At 55.8% G+C, this 13,251-nt stretch overlaps 1 pseudogene; it reads left to right on the plus strand.

Annotated features, from left to right (window-relative positions):
- The first annotated feature begins 7,222 nt into the window (after positions 1-7,222).
- Positions 7,223-11,317, plus strand: LOC102500583 (dnaJ homolog subfamily B member 14-like; annotated as a pseudogene).
- Positions 11,318-13,251: the final 1,934 nt, after the last annotated feature.

Here is a 13,251-nt window from a genome sequence, read left to right on the forward strand (position 1 = left end):
AGTAAAAAAAAAAAAAAATGAAGAAAAAAAAAAAAAAAAAAAAAAGCCATCGAGAACCAGGAAGGTTGCCAAAGAGAAAGGGGTCCATGTTGGGCTAGCTCGGCCCCTGCCACAGGAGGTAACGGAAATGCTGCACTCAGCACAGGTGGCGTCAGCAGAAGGGAGCAGCCAGTAGCACGCGGGGCTTATCCGAGGGCCACACACCAGAAATCTGCAGCTGCAATTGGGCCCCGGGAATGCGACGGTGGACCGAGTCAGGCCCAGAACAAAGGTGTCCCCTGGAAGCGGCCAGGCCCCACGTCCCTCGTGGTCAGCAACGCCGGCTGGCCTGCACCCTACAACATCTTCACAGACAGACCGAGCACGTCCAGGCCCTCAGTCACCTGCACAGTCTGGCACTGCGTCCTCGGCTTAAACAGTTCGACGACAAGAGCGGTGGCGTGCAACTCCACGTTCAGGACGTGGGAGCCTTCGGGGCCGGCCAGGAGCTGCGGCCTAGCTACACCAGCCCCCAGGCTGAGTATGGCTTCCGTCCACACGGCCGCTGGTGCAGTGTGGGGGCGCCCTGACTCCCTCCGTACAGAGCGGACTGCGCTCCCGGACAGTGGGGCTCGGCCCTCGGAGGAGCACGGGCACTGTGACAACCTGCTTCGGTGACCCTGCCCATCTGCGGGCGGGACTTCACAGGTGCTGGGAGCCTGCTGCCCTCCGCCACGGGCGGGCGGGAGTGTAAACCGTCTCCAGGGAGGGCAGAGGGGCCAGGCAGAAGCCGATGGAGGCAGTGAGGACTGAGGAGTTCGTGTCAGGCCTGTCTGTGCCGTGCAGAGGTGGGGCCGGACTAGGACAACCCCTGCTGAGGGAGAAGGCCCCGCGTGATGACCACATCTCCTGAGGGGAAGCGCACCCTCACAGGAGAGGCAAAGACCTGGCCTCTTCCATAGAAAATAACAAACAGAACCCAGCCAGGCTTGGAGGAGATGTGGGTAGGGCCTCTGCATCTGGCAGTTCCCCCAGCAGGGGGTGGTAGGGAGGGTCACCTCACAGCCTCACCGCCCCCAGCCTGGGGCGTCGGAGGCTGTGGGGGTCCTGGAGGAGGTCAGGTGCTGACCAGCCCACGGACAACTCTGTTCTGCCCTGACCTACTCCTCACCAGGACAGAGCTGGTGCATGCCCAGCCTCATCCACATGACCTTGAAGAACCCTTCCCGGTGTGACTGCGGGCAGCAATGTCTCAGGCGGCAGCTCGGCCTGAGGGTGTCCTGCGGGTGTGGGCCAGACCCCGGAAGGTGGAGGGGTGTGATTCCCTCCCACCCGCGGGGGAAGAGCTGGTGCGCTCCCACGCCGCTGCCCTCAGTGGGCCTGAGCTTTCAGGGACTGGGCAATGCTAAGCCCAGGAAGGGCAGGGTCCCGCTCTCGGGCTCAGAGAGGCTCCTCCTTTCCACATCTTGGGTTTCATGCTCTCAGAAGCACCTGCATGGTGGTGGGACAAGGATGGAGGGACAGGAGGCCGGGGGCTAACTGGCTGGGGGCACCGGTGCCTCGGGGAAGCCCCAGGAAGGCAACAGCAGCATCTCTCAAAACCATAGCCTCTGGCCTTCCGGCTCAAGGCGTCTGGCGGGTGAATCTACAGGCATGGCACCCACAGACGTGCCGGAGAGAACGCAAGACCACTGGCAGGACTTGCGGACGTCCACACGGAGGGCAGCCACCGAGAAGCACAGGTGTCCCTTGTTCTGAGAAAAAGGGGGTGTCCCTGGACTTAGATGTCCCGCATGCTGGGTACTCACTGCCGGCTCGGGTGAAGACGAGACTTCCATCACCGTCCCTCCACAAGGGCCAAACCAGGAGCTGTGTGGATGGGCCAGTGAGGAAATCCAGTCACGTGGGGGGATGGGGCAGGCGCACGGCACCCACCGCGTGCAGCTCGACTTGTGAGGGCTGGTGGGACGTGCACTGGCAGTCCAGTACTGTCTCCGAGCCACACGCTGATTTCTGTGAGCACCTTAGGTCCCTCTTATAAAACAGCCCTCCCTACCGAGGAAGCTGCAAGGCAAACCCAGAGCCCTGCGTCCACTGCGCTCAGCGAGCTGCCGAGGAGTGCCTGCTCTATGTCAGCAGAGCCGTCTGACCTCACCGTGAGACCACAGATCGGCTCTGGCCGGCCTTTGCCAGCAGCTCGTGAGGGCTAACCCGGCCCAGGGGGAGGCAGGGCTGCCTGGAGGGTGATGGGTTTGGTAACAGCTCGGGTGGAAGGAAGCCGGTCTTTCACTTTCTCTGGGTCCCACCTGCAGGCTGGCTGGCCCCTGGGCTTCATAAACTCACGCACCTGCACGGGGCTGACCCACCGTCTCCCTGCACCAGCAAACACTCGGGACGCAGTCACCATTCACAAACTGCACAGGCAAAGCAACGGCCACAGGTGAGTGGCGAGCTCCAGGTAACGCACAGATGCTGAGGAGGGACCTGGCCACTGTTGCCTGGCTCCCTGGACGTGTGACACAGAGAACGGGGTAGCCAGCTGGGGGCAGGCTGTGCCCATGGCACTGAAGTGCTGTAAGCATGTTGCTGACCCTGGGTTCAGACCCCCAGTCGCCCTAGACGCATCAGGCATGTGTGTGCCCTGCTTCCTAAGGACATGGAGGGTCCCCTGTGAAAGGGGACCCTGGCTCAACAAGGTTCTGAGGGCACCCTCACCCCTGCACGTGGGAGCACAAGCCCTCGCCCCTGCATGTATGAGCACAAGCCCTCACCCCTGCACAGGAGCACGAGCCCTCACCCCTGCACAGGAGCACGAACCCTTGCCCCTGCACGTGGGAGCACGAACTTTCTCCCATGAATAAAATAAACAAATGCTTAAAAACAAGATGGGAGGAAGGAGGTGAGACATGGGACCAGATGCTGAGGGTGGCAGCCAGGAGTGGGCAGTGTCCGCTCTACTCTACAAGTCACCCACCCCCACCCCTGCCCTAGGGAGCTTCTCCGTGGCCAGCTAAACAGCGGCCCCCGCACCTGACACTCACTGGCCTGTTGTTTAAATGGGCCACATCCCAGGGCCAACCAGTCAGTCCTTGAAGGCTCTCCCCACCCGAGGTAAGACAGCTGGCCCTGTCCTGCGAGCCACACAAAGACTATCTCCAAGGACAGCAGGAGAACAGCGGTGGGAGCAGGCCCGTAACAGCTGGGCCAGGCTGTGTCCCACCATAAGCCAGACGTTCAGAGCAGCACAACGGCTTCAAGGATGCCTCAATCCAAGGCCTCCTCCTAGGAGCACAGGGCAGCGCCCGGAGAGAGCACAGGGAGGTGCCCGCGGGGAGCACAGGGAGGTGCCCATGGGGAGCACAGGGGGGTGCCCATGAGGAGCACAGGGAGGTGCCCGTGGGGAGCACAGGGGGGGTGCCCGTGAGGAGCACAGATCCCTGCCCCAGCACAGCTCGGCACCCACGGGGAGCACAAGTCACCCACCCCCACCCCTGGAGAGCACAGGGTTGTGCCCGGGGGAGCACAGATCACCCCCCCAGGGAGCACCTGGCAGCACCTGCAGACACACAGTGGGTGGGTAAGGTTCAACCCGGGTGTTCTGGACGAACCGCTGACACAGACTCATGGCAGGGAACACTCACCTTGGGAATGCAGCTGCCAGGGGCAGCTCTGCCCAGAACAGGGCCTAAGTGGGAGCTCCCTGCAGACACCCCTCACATCCCCCAGACACCGGCGATGGCGTCTCGCCCTTCACAGCAACCATTCTAAGGACGGGCAGGCTCCGGGGGAGGCGTCTCTTCAGGAGAAGCAGGACGGCTCAGAAGCAGCCCTCGGCGTCTCTCTCGACCCTGCGGGCTGCAGTTCCAGCCAGGCTGTGAGAACGTGGACCCTGGAACGCCGCCCAGGCTGCATCTGGGCGAGGTGCACAGGGGGGCAGGGTGGGCCCTCGACGCTGCCCCTGTATGCTGCCAGTCCCCACACAGCTGTGTCCCAGCTGCACAGACCTCACCACCACCCCACTTCACAGAGAACAAACTCAGCTCCTCAGGTCCAGCAGCCTGGCCTCAGCAGGTGGCTGTGGGCAGCCCCTTCCCTCCGGTGACTCCAAGGTTCCGTGTGTGCGCAGGGGGTTCCCAATGGCGCCTCCCCCATGGGGCGCTGAACAGGAGGGTGGGCCAGCCCTGCAGGCACCTTGCAGGCGTGCACCTGTCCCAGGGTGGCCGGGCCTCAGCTCCACGCCATGGGGACCTCACAGAGTACAGCAGTCACACACTGTGACGTTCCTGGGTGCTGAGACAGGAACAGTGACAGCCGCCGCGTGGGGCACTGAGAAGCTGCAGACAAAAGCCACGTGGCAAGCACCTGGTTGAAAGAACATGTTTCAGGGGCGTCAGGGGGCGTGGCAGTTAGAGGCTGGGCTCCCACATGGCCGAGCAGGGTTCAAGTCCCGGACCTGGTGGCTTCCTCACTTTCCTCACGTGTACTCTCTCGCCTTCTCACTGCGTCCCTCTCTGATCAAATAAAGTAAATAAATAAATTAAGCTAAATAAAATAATTTTTAAAAATAAATAAAAAGGGACCAGCAGTTAGCATAATGACTATGTCGCTGGACTCTCATGTAGTCGAACACAGTTCAAGTCCCAGACCCCATGACTTAAACTCATACCGGGCGCGTGTGCGTGCGTGCCCAAGATCCCGAGAGGAGAATGGAGGAGAAATTGCGGTGTGGCCATCCCCCCAGGGGGTGATTTCTTACTTTCTCTCTGTCTCTGACTCTCTGGTGAGGGCACGCACCCTTTAAGAAAAACCTCTTTCTCAAAAACAAAGTCTGTCTTTCCCAGCCAACGCTCTGGCTCCCCAAGGTGTCCAAAGACCCCCTCTCTGGACACCCCACTCAGCGCCCACCGCACACATTTGCAGAGAGAGCTACTTCAAAGAGAAAGGCCGCCCCGGCGCCGAGGTGGTGACACGAGTGTCTGTGGGGCCGGGAGCCACATGGCAACTGCATCCCTCGGCCCTCACATGCAGAGCGCCAGGGCCCAGCTGGAGGCTGGAGAGGGTTGCAGCATAAGAAGGTCCTGTTTCTCTCCCTCTTGCACACCCATGTACTCTTCTGTCATGGAAAATAAATACGTAAGTAAAATAAAATGAACCAAGCTAAGCAGACCCTTGGAGCCCCGGGGCTCTATCCCCCGAGCAGGGCAGCAGCTCGAGTGCTGGAAGCCTGCAGGACCCACTGCGGCCCAGGACCCAGCGGTCCAGTGGACCTGCTCCAGCTCCTGAGGGGTCTGGGGGGTGTACAGGTGAGCACCCTGCTTACATGCGCAGCAGGGACACAGAGAGCCACCGGGCCGCACCGGGCCTCACCTCCTGCATACAGGGAGGCCGGCGGTGAGACACAGCCTGCTCAGCACCCGGATGGAGTACATGACGCAGTCGCTCTGGCCCGGTGCTGCCGGCCCACCACTATGTGTTCCAACGGGAGCAGGGCTGGGGGCCACTCGTCCTCTAAGGCATGTGGTGTGTGCTGGGGCAGAGCTGGTAGGGAGCCTGTGGTTCTGGTCTCCTGGGGTGCTTTGAGGGAGCTCCAGGGAAGAAGAGGATGGTCAGGAGGAGGGACAGAGGCCACTCAGCAGACAGGAGCATGGCCCAGGTGTAAGAAGTAGGCCCTGGGCCAGTAGGTGATGTGGTGGTTAGGGTGCAGGGTACCACATGGCCAACTCTGTGGTTCGAGTCCCAGACCTGGAGGTTTGAAAAGCATGCCAGGCACATGTACACGTGCACTCAACATCCTGAAGGAGAGTGGAGGACAAGGGATAGTGGCGTGGCCATCCCCCCATGGGGGTGGTCTCTCACTGTCTCTCCAGCAAGTGCACATGCCCTATGGCAAAAATCTTAAAAAAAAAAAAAAAAAAACACGTCCTCTGTGCAATAAGTTTTAGCCAACAAAAATTGACAAGAAAAATAATTTTAAAATTATTTATTTTATTATATTGTTATTATTGTTGGGAGATTTTTTTGCTATAGGGAACGTGCACTCATTGGAAAGACAGAAATCACCCCCTAAGGGGGATGGCCACACCGCGATCCCTTCTCCTTTAAGCTGCTGCGTCCAGGACGCGAACCGCGGTCGACTACATGGGAGTCCAGCAACGTAACCATTACGCCATCCGCTGGTCCCATTCATTACATTTTAAAATCTGCTATAGGGCACGCGTGCTTCTCAGAGAGGCACAGAGAGGAGGAGTGAGCAGCCGCCAGGGCCAGCAGTGAACCACCATGTCACCTGCTGGCCCCCCTGTTTAACGAGGCTGTGACTGCACATGAGCAATGAAGGCGGGGCTCAGAGAAGTGGGTCGGCACCAGAACCATCCCGTGCCCACACGAGGGGCCTTTCTCAGTGGGAGCCACGCGCCTTGCAAAGTACCTGCTGACGTGTAACCAGCTGGTGAGGCTGAGGGCCGAGTGCCCCTCAGCATGGCAGCTGCTCTCCTGGGCGGACTGCTCAGGGGCTGCAGGTGAGCAAATGCCACCGGCCGTCCCCAGGGTCACCTCGTCACAGCCAAGTTGCAGCGAGGCCCCAGGTCTGTCTCAGAAACGACTTGCCGCTGTGTGTGCGGTGACACTGGAGGGGTTCTTGTCTCGGTGAGGACCTGGCTGGCCCTCACGATGCCTGCAGGAGGGCACTCCGCGCTGGCTGAGGGGCTGGGTATGATCTGGGACGCAGTGAACAAGCTGGGGTGGGAGCATGCCCTGTGACCCCAGCTAACCAGGAGGCTGGGCATCCAGACAGCGCCATGGCCAGGTCCCGTCCGAAATACCCTAATGTACCTCTCAGGAAGAGGGCCAGCTAAGTGGCTTAGTGGTTAAGGCAGCTGGATCCCACACGGCCGAGCTGGCTCACCCAGAACTGGGTGAAAACCACTCTGGGTACATGTGCAAGGGCACCCAAAGTCTCGAGTGGAGAGCAGAAAGAGACTGCAGCGTGGCATCCTGCCCGCACGGGTGCTTCCTCTCTGCCCAACCCCACCCTCTGGGAAAAAAAGAATGTTTTCTCCATCATGAGATTTTTTTAAAAAGAATTATTTATTTATTTATTCATTCATTCATTTCAATTTGACCAGAGAGAAAGAGAGAGCAAGGGAAAGTGAAAAAGCAACCACCAGGTTTGGGACTCAAACCGTGGTCAGCACCTTAACCACCACGCCACCTGCTGGTCCCCTCCATCATGAGGTTTTGACCCATGGAGGGGAACCGGACCAGGTGGAGAACTGTGTGGGGAGGCAGAGAAGCTCTGCCCACTGCCCTGGCCGCGTATAAACAAATGCAAGAGTTATGATGAAGTCCTTGGGGTTACAGAAGATGCTGGTGATGAAGTTTTGAAAAAATCTTATACAAAGCTTGCTTTGGGAACCAGCAGTTAGTGTAATGGCTGTGTCGCTGGACTCCCAGGTAGTCAACCACGGTTCGCGTCCCGGACCTGGTGGCTTAAAACTCACACCGTGTGTGTGCATGCCCAAGATCCCGAGAGGAGAATGGAGGAGAAGGGATTGTGGCGTGGCCATCCCCCCTGGGGGGTGATTTCTCGCTTTCTGTCTCTATGTCTCTCTCTGTCTGTCTGGCGAGCGCACCTGCCCTATAGCAAAAACCTCTCCAAAAAAAAGAAAGCTTGCTTTGACGTTCCATCCAGACAAAACCACGCATCTGGAGCCACAAATGCTTTTAAAGAGACTGAAAATGCTTATGCTGGGTATTTTTTCATACCTCTTTTTTTTCTTTTGAGAGGTTTTTGCTATAGGGCGTGTGCGCTCACCAGACAGACAGAGACAGAGACAGAAAGGGAGAAATCACCCCCCCACAGGGGATGGCCACACCGCAATCCCTTCTCCTCCATTTTCCTCTCAGGATCGTGGGCACGCGCACACACACACCTGGCGTGAGTTTAAGCCACCAGGTCTGGGACTCGAACCATGGTCAACTACATGGGAGTCCAGCGACATAGCTATTACGCCAACTGCTGGTCCTCCAATGCTTATGCTGTTTTGAGCAATCCAGAAAAATGAAAACAGTATGCCCTCATGGGCAATGAAGAACAAGCTTGCAATCAAACAACAGCAGGTTTAATTTCTTTTTCGTTTTCTTTTTTTTTTTTTTTGAGAGGTTTTCGCTATAGGACGCGTGCGCTTGCCAGACAGACAGAGAGAGACATAGAGACAGAAAGCGAGAAATCACCCCCCAGGGGGATGGTCATGCCGCAATCCCTTCTCCTCCATTCTCCTCTTGGGATCTTGGGCACGCATGCACATGCGCCCGGCGTGAGTTCTAAGCCACCAGGTTTGGGACACAAACCACGGTCGACTACGTGGGAGTCCAGCGACAGAGCCATTACACTAACTGCTAGTTTCCAACAGCAGGCTTAATTTACACGGAGGCTGTGAAGCAGATATTACTCCAGAAGACTTGTTTAATATATTTTTTTGGAGGTGGTTTTCCTTCAGGTAGTGTACATTAATTTTTTTAAAAGAATTATTTATTTACTTTAATTCATTCATTTATTTTATTTTAATTTGATCAGAGAGATACACACACAGAGAGAAAGAGAGAGAGAGAGGGAAAGTGAGAATGCAAGCCACCAGGCCCAGGACTTGATCGGCCACGTGGGCGTGTCCAGCGTCCTAACCAGCGCTCCACCTGCTGGTCCCCGTGCATTCATTTTCAAGTGCACGAGCTGCTACAGCATCAACATCAGCATCGACACAGTGGGCATGAGAAGAGGAGGGAGACGGAGGTGTTTCCGGATTTACCCAGCTGATGCCCGGTACTGGGCTGACCGTCCTGCTGTTACTAAGCCAGCTGATGGTCCCTAACCCTCCTTACTCCTTACAGCCCAGATCTGGATCAGGGCAAACTAGCAAAATGCAGACAGAAAACTTGGACGTTGTTTGCTATGTCAACAAGGACTTTAAAAATGAATATAAAGGAATGTTGTTACAAAAAGTAGAAAAGAGTGTGGAAAGACTTTGTGCCTGATATTCAAAAAAATTGCTGGAAAGGACGACAACAGAAAAGGGACACGCAGTATGCAGCGAAAGTACACCGTGGTGAGCGGCTCTGGAGGCGGCGGATGCCTGAGTGTGTGCGACTGGAAAACACTGGAGCGGCTGGTCAGTCTGCAAAGGAGGGTGAGCTGAAGGGACCAGCAGTTAGCGTAATGGCTATGTTGCTGGACTCCCAGTCGACTGCAGTTTGTGTCCCGGACCCGGTGGCTTAAACTCACACTGGGCGCATGTACGTGTGTGCCCAAGATCCTGAGAGGAGAATGGAGGAGAAGGGATTGCGGCGTGACCATCCCCCTTGGGGGGGGGTGATTTCTCGCTTTCTGTCTCTCTGTCTCTGTCTCTCTGGTGAACGCACACGCCCTATAGCAAAAACCTCTCAAAAAAACAAAAAACAAAAAAAACAAAAACAAAGGAGGATGAGCTGGGATTTTTATGCATGCCTTTTAGCAGACTCTACTTTTGCTCTGAGTTTAGTTTCACCCTGAGAGCTGAAGAGAAAGGGTCGACATGAACACTAAACTGTGTAGTGCGTTTCTGAAGCCCTGGACTTGTTAGAGCCGAAAACTAAAACGGGTATTTCAGTTACGCTTCTGCAGTTATCTTACTTTAAAAGCTTGTGACTCCTAACTAAAAATGTCTTGAGTGAAATTTATCACACCTGTAGCAAAAACAAACAAACAAAAAAACTTCAAGGGGCCAGCAGGGTCTAGTGGTTAAGGTTCTAGGCTCCCGCAGGGCAGACCACAGAGCGAGTCCTGGACCCAAAGGCTCAAACATCACTCCCAGCCGTAGGCATGCCCAGGATCCTAAGAGGGTAATGGAGAAGGGACTGTGGTGTGGCCATCCCCATGGGGGGTGATTTCTCACTCTCCCTCTCTTTGTCTTTGTCTCTCTGGCCAAGCACCCATGACAAGAGCCTAAACAGAGGGGCACTGGGCTCCCACCTGGCTACCCGAGGTCCGAGTCCTGGGTCACTCTCTCTGTTCTGTCCTGTCTCCCTCCTCTCCTGCAAGCACACACGCCATATAGCACAAATCTTAAAAAAAAAAAAAAAAAGAAAGAATAAAAGCTTCCAGGTAGTGATGAGGAAGTCTTCAGATTAAAGACTATGACCTTCATTCTAATCCTTGTTCCTTTAGCTCAGAAAGGAGAAGTATTACCATGTATACACTAAATAATATTTGTTCTCCCGAATATGGTTTAATTTGTTGATTTTCTTTTTCAAAATTACAAGGAAACTTAAAAAAATTCATAGAAGAAATGGAATTAAAGTATGAGTTTATTTTGGTACAAGAGTTTTCAAATTCGTGCGTGGCTTCTTCACAGTATGCACTGTCCACAAGCGATTTTTTTGTTTGTTTTTTCTTTTTTGAAGAGGTTTTTGTTACAGGGCGCGTGCACTCACCAGAAAGGAAGAGACATAGAGACAGAAAGTGAGAAATCACCCCCCAGGGGGATGGCCACGCTGCAATCCCTTCTCCTCCATTCTCCTCTCAGGATCTTGGGCACGCACGCACACAGGCCCGGTGTGAGTTTAAGCCACTGGGTCCAGGACTTGAACTGCGATAGACTACATGGGAGTCTAGCAACATAGCCATTATGCCAACTGCTGGTCCCTCCACAAGCTTTTTGCTTTCTTTTGTGTTATTTTTGGTTTTGCCACAAGGCATGTATACTTTCTGGAGACACAGAGAAAAACATTGAGCGAGAAAGGGAGAAATCACCCCCTGGTGGGAAGGCCATGCCACAATTTCTTCTCCATTCTTCTGGGATTTTGAGCATGCTCACACATGTGCCTGGTGTGAATTTCAAGCCACAGAGCCCAAAACTTGTACCTTGGTCGGCCACATGGAAGTCCAGTGCCTTAACCACCATATGATCTGCTGTCCCCAATCCTCCATTTTTGTAATGTTTTATTTATTCATTTATTTTATGAGTGAGAGAGAGAAATACCCCACAGGGTCCTGATGCCATGATCCACCCAGCCTCGGCCAGCAGGGTCTTGGCCACAAACATGCCATGGCTAGGATGGTCTCCGGATGCAGACCCAGAGCCCGCCCCCTGCATCAGCCTCTCAGAGCACTGAGGCCACACCGCATCATCCTGGCCAGACTCCCTGTACGTCAGCACTGACTGTCCACACCCACCAGGGCTCTGCGTGGAGGGTGGGCACTGAGGCCCATCTGACAGACTGAAAAACCGAGTCAGCTTATGGGGCTGAGACTGACAAGTGCAAGGCGGACATCTTCCTGGTTGCTGTTTACAAGGACAACAAATAGGGTTGGCAGGTGGCTTGGTGGTTAAGGTGCTGGACTCCCACATGGCCGACTGAAGTTCAAGGCCTGGACATGACGGCTTGCTTTCTCACTTTCCCTGCCTCTTTTTCTCTCTGGTCAAATTAAAATAAATAAATAAATAAATGTTAATCAAATAATTCTTTAAAAAAGAAAAAGAACAAAGAAAAAACATGCATGTTCATGTGAATTCACTAGCTACCCAAGTTGCAGAGAGGCCAGGTTAGCCACCGTGGGGAGACAGTTGGTCTGAAGCCCCAGCTGCCTCCCAGAAGCTCAGCCACTCAGAAGAGACGTCCTGGTTACTATCATCTATTTTCCTTAATCGGTAAAGAGACGGCAGGTCACAACCCTTGTCTTTACGAGACCTGAGAGAGCACAAGACAGGGGCCTCGATGCCACACGCGTGCTGCCCCCAAGGCCAACACGACCTTCAATGGCGCCCGCCTGAGCTCAGGCCCCATACAGGAAGCATGCCGGGTCCCTGATGACCAGGAAGGAAGGTGCCAAAAGCAGCCTGGGGACAGAGAGGCAGAGACTGTCAGAGAGCTGTCCCCCCGAGGGTGCCACCTACAGCATCCTGGAGGAGACCAAGCGAGACAGCTTAGCACGCCACTCACCACTCCCTGCCTGGGCCCATCTGTGAAATCGGAGGTCAGCCCAGGTAGGCACCCACGGTCCCAGCTGCTCTGCACAGCCAGGGCCAGACCGGGTCATAACATTCACCTCCAGGTCTGCTGAGACGGAGGGGGAGGTCTGTGAGCATGGCTGCTCCAGAGCCCCGGGGACGCCCTTATGCAAGTCCGCGCAGCAGGCTGGTCAGCACACGAACACAACATCCACACCCGACAGTGCCTGGGTAAGCCCAAGCCTCAGTTTACCTGAGTGCAAAATGGGAGTGACACTGTGAGTGCTAACCAGCACCTGTGTCAGACACGCAGTGTTTGTGTGTGAGTACAGTGATCTGCAAGTGTCCTACAGTGTGGGTGGGCTGGCTGCAGGGTCAGGAAGGACCTGGTAGGGAAACACAGTGGCCCCTGGGCGGGACAGCCCCCTTCCGGTCAGCCCTGCCTGGTGGGCTTAGCCCTGCCCTGCCCTCCACAGAGGGCCTCTCCTGAGAATCGGGGTGCACTTGGCCTCCTTCAGCAAACACACAGCCTGGGGGAACCCCACCCGGGGCCCTCTCCACCCTGCTTCCCTCAACCCCCCAGACTCCCAGCTCTCTAGCCCCTCCACCTGGGCTAGGGGTGGACAAGGGAGCCCAGGGTGAGTAACCCTCCAGAAAATAACATCCAGTGCTCCACCCAGCACCCCAGTTCTGCAAGGAAGAAAACTTTTTTTAATGAAAGAGGATAAATAAGCAATTAAACTCCCTATTCTGAATAGACTTCAACTAGTTTTCAAGGACTTAATACTGATTCTTTTTCTTTTTTTTTTTTGGATTTTTGCTATAGGGTGTATGCACTCACCAGAGACAGAGAAAGAAAGCCAGAAATCACCCCCGGGGGGATGGCCACACTGCAATCCCTCCTCCTCCACTCTCCCCTCGGGATCTTGGGCACGCACACGCGCCTGGTGTGAGTTTTAAGTCGCCAAAAGACTCAAACCACAGTCGATTATGCGGGAGTCCAGGGACGCTACCATTACACGCTCTGCTGGTCCCCAATACTGCTTGTTTATGTAAAAAGTCGAGAGCTGAGGACACAGCAGCCTGTCCCCACTGTTGGCTCACTGTTCCCGGGGTCACACGGTCCCCGAGCTCACGTGTCCCGGCGCTCGTAGTTACACCCAGGAAGCTGGGGTCAGCTCAGCTCTGCTCCCAGGAAGGAGCACCGCGCTGCTGCCCTCCCAGCCGCAGGGCCTGGCCCGGGACCGGGCCCGCAGCGCGGAGGACGAGGGCGGCAGCCGGCGGGGGCGCC

This window comes from Tupaia chinensis, unplaced genomic scaffold (genome assembly GCF_000334495.1).
Source record: "Tupaia chinensis unplaced genomic scaffold, TupChi_1.0 Scaffold000355_1, whole genome shotgun sequence".
NCBI classification, from domain to species: domain Eukaryota; kingdom Metazoa; phylum Chordata; class Mammalia; order Scandentia; family Tupaiidae; genus Tupaia; species Tupaia belangeri.